The following is a 4,077-nucleotide window of genomic DNA, read 5'->3' as shown; positions in this document are numbered from 1 at the left end:
CAGAACTTGGATGTGCATAAATGGAATTTGATGTGACCATGAAGCAGTCAGGAAAGACAGTGAGTAAGCAATTTTATATTGCCAGAACAAAGAGGAGACAGCAATTTGTGCATTAGTGAAGCCATGAGAGAAGGCTGAGATAGTTTCTCATTGAAGTCTGCAAAGACCTAAAAAGTACTTATGAGAGGATCCAAGGGACTTTTTGATCTTGTAAAAAGAATAAAAACTTAAATAGTCTTTGACTTCTTGTGCTACACAATGTGATGGACTTTGAGTGTTCCTCTTGGCAATTTTGTTGGAAAATTTTTGACCTCTTTCAGCTGTAGACAGCAGGATAGTGTTCAAGGACACGAATCTGTTCTCAGGTTTTGGCTTGAGGTAAAGGAGGCCTCTGAGGTAAAGAAGTCTGAAGTCTGTTGCAGGAAGGAGAAGGAAGTAAGCAAATAAAGTCAACATCTCACTCTCAGATTAGCTTTTCACTACCCTCTGCCCTTATATACAACTGACTGGAGGAAACATCAAATTTTGAATTTTTCATTGAGATGATACATTCTCTAGATACTGTAGTACTCTTCATCCTATCATGTTCTTATTATATTATAATCCAATATTATGTTACATATTGGATTATATATTATATAATTGGATTATATATTATAATATATAATAATTATAATATAAGTGTTGCAAAATATAAGTTGCATAGAAAAAACTCAGTGTCATTTACGCATTTCTTGATATTTTTATTAGTTACTGTGCCTTTCCATGGTGATTTTTGAGGATGAGGAATGAAATGGAAGAGGGGAGTAAACTGGAGAGGGGAAAGATTAAGGATGGGAGTTACAATCTTTTATTTCAATTCACTGCACGGAGTCAATTCACAGCAAAGAACTTAAAGAGAAGTTCGTCTTTACAATGAAAGCTTCTTAATGAGCTTTCCAGTCAGGTGTCCTATGCATTGTGCACAGTCTATGGCAAACTAAAAATGCAGCCAAAACCTTTGCAAAACTGAAAAGACACCTAAAATCAGCCGTTTGACAAGTTAAGATGATGATTCATTTAAAAAAGCAATTTGAATCTCAAACATGATGAAAAGAGTTTGGTTTAAAAGAAACATTCAATATAGAGACTTTTCATTCAGTAAAGAGACTCAGAAAACAAGTTATTGAGGAGCTATTAGGAACACAATTTATAACTAGAAAAAGAAAAGTTGCATAGCTAGTGAGAGCTTCGTAGTGATAATGGCTAAAATTATAGTCAGTGAAATGCAAGGGTGAGATTCCATATGAGAAATTGAAAAAGTTTTGCTCTTAATTGTATGATGCGTTGACATACTGATGGTATACCACAGAAATGGAAGGTATTTTGTAGAATAAATGGGAAAATTGCTTCTCTAACCAGCTTGATGAATAAAAATTTTACCCATGACTGTCATGATGTAGAAATGTCAAGATTTATAAATGACAGTAAAATATAAAAAAAAAATGTTTCCACTGCAAAACTCTGTCCAAAACAGGATACATTTGATGTTTACCTTTCTATTTGAAAAAAGTTTTACATTATTTTGCAAGAACTGCATTGACATTTATGTTGCTGCCTCAAGAAAATTCATATTCATACTACTGTTATGATATTCTTATTTTTCCCCAGAGCACTACTAGAGTATTTTCAGTAGGAAATAATTTTCAGTAGGAAATAATTTTTGGATGATTTAAAAAAATGATTTTATGGAAATGATTAAACTATGGCCAATTCATTGAAGGTATCTTTAAAACATGAAGGAAATCTGAAAAGTGAATATATATATCTTCTACATATAGAAATTTAGATATGGATCTCAAGAGGGTGATTCATCTGAAAGGAAATAATAAGATCAATTCCTAGATCTTTCTCTTTTATTAAGTGCTTTGAAGACGAAGAACCACTGCTAAACCTAGCCTACAATACTGACTTTGTTTTGCTTTCTGTTGAGGCCACATACAACAGTGCTCATGGCTCACTCCAGGCTCTACTTTTAGGGGTCACTTTTGGTGGGTCTTGAGCAACCACATACAGTGAGAGCATGAAAACTGAGTTGGAGGCATGCAAGGCAAGTGCCCTACTGCTGTACTATCTCTCCAGCCCCAAATTAGACATTTTACGACATTACTTGAACAACTGCTTGTAAGGTACAGGATTTGTTTTTCCTTTCTATTTTCTTTTTCCTTTCTTTCTTTTTACTTCAAATTAAAAGATTCTCTATATTTTTTTAAAAGAAAAATCTTTAGGGTGAGAGAGACAGTACAGTGGGCAGGGTGCTTCCTTTGCATGAACCTGACAGGTTTGATCCCTGGCACCCTATATGATCGCTGAGCTCACTAGGAGTGATCCTTGAGAACAGAATCAGAAGTAAAACCTAAGCACTGCTGGATGTGGTCCCCCCACCCAAAAATAAAAGAAGAGAAAAGAAAAGGAAAATCTTGAGAAAAAATATATTGCAAAAGAACTTTTGTTAAAGTTTCAAACATTACTTGGGTTCAAGATGGAGAGAGGAGATGGATAAGTCTACACCACATTGAAAATTATTAAAAGAGCTTTAAAAAAACACTCAAAATGTCTTCTGCTTAAATCTGAGTGCACAATTGTGTGAGGGACCCTTTCTCTAGACGTCCATCTCAGGATGAGACCTTGACTTTGATCTGAAGTTTGCTAATATACTCCAGATGACAAGCAGAACTCTCTCCTAAATGAGCTCTGAATTTTTCTGTAAATTCTATCCTGTCACTTTAGAAGCACTGGATGTTTTGTCGTGTTTTCCACTTCTTTCATTTATGAGCAAGTGTTTGCTTATTTAACAAATATGAAAAACAAGAACAGAAATTGACCAATTACAGATAAAACAGGAACTACATGTGTGATATTTCATATATTTGACCCAAAATATTCTTGAAACCAGAAATAGTCACATTTCACACTTCATATGCAAGTTTTTCACTCTTTTATCCATATACAAAACCAATAAAAACATTAAAGAAATAAAGACATATTTACCTGGCAGGGGAGATACCAGGATCTTGAAGGTGGATTTCCCAGGGTGCAGCTTATACATTGCACCCCTTCGATTTCTTCAAATCTAAGAAACTCAACTGCATGATATGTTGTAGTGGGGGAGGGAGACTATGTTAACACTTTCCCCTAAAAAAAAAGAAAAGAAAAGAAACAAACACTTAACATAATAATACTGTTACTTCTAGGCCTGTACTAATCATATTCACTTGTATCACTTGTCATCCCATTGATCTTTGATTTGCTCGAACTGGTGCCAGTAATGTCTCCATTTTTCCCTGCCATGTACTAATGTAGTCCAATGGTATCTGCTTGCTCCAGGAACAGGAAAAGCCTCAAACTGTTTGTTCAGGATTTTAACGAAGAAGTCTGACCATCTAGTAGGTGTGTGTGGGGGGGGGGGGGGCACACGGTTGGTAACAGCTCTAGTCCAATGGTCATCTCTAAATTACATTACATGTCCATCCCATCTGGTTTTTGACGCCTTGGCAAATGAGACAGCGTCCATGATTCTTGATTGTCAATGGAGGTCAACTCTGGATTCCTTCTCTCACTTGAGTGAAACATGATACTTGAAGCATAGCTCTTTCGATTCCTCTTTGGGATACCCGAATAGCTTTCTCATCCTATTTTCGTAGGACCCAGGTCTGTGAGGCTTATGTTAGTGCAAAAAGAACAGTGGAGTCGAAAAGATGTGCTCAGAGCAGAGGTTCTTCGTCCTTTTAGCCACTTCTTTAATGCTCTTGAAGGTGTTCCACGCTGCTCTCTTCTTCCTGCGCAGTTCTGGTGCCAAGTTGTTCTTCATTTGAGTTCTCCACCCAGATACACATAGCTGCTGCATTCTGAGATGTTCATTCCACTGGGAGCAAATGGAGCGTCAGGGACTAGTTTGTTTTTCATGAACATTGTTTTGGTGAGATTCAGCTGCAGTCCAACCTGGAGGTCACACTGGAGGTCACACTGGAGGTCAAAGTTGGCCAGCATTAGTGCTGCTTGGCTAATGTTTGGTGTTATGAGAACGATGTTATCAGC

General features: G+C 36.7%; 1 pseudogene; it reads left to right on the top strand.

Annotated features, from left to right (window-relative positions):
• The first annotated feature begins 3,022 nt into the window (after positions 1–3,022).
• Positions 3,023–3,177, top strand: LOC129404749 (U1 spliceosomal RNA; annotated as a pseudogene).
• The last annotated feature ends 900 nt before the right edge of the window (positions 3,178–4,077 follow it).

This window comes from Sorex araneus, chromosome 4 (genome assembly GCF_027595985.1).
Source record: "Sorex araneus isolate mSorAra2 chromosome 4, mSorAra2.pri, whole genome shotgun sequence".
NCBI lineage: Eukaryota > Metazoa > Chordata > Mammalia > Eulipotyphla > Soricidae > Sorex > Sorex araneus.
Note: the sequence above shows the minus strand (reverse complement) of the source record. Positions and strands in the feature narration are given on the sequence as shown.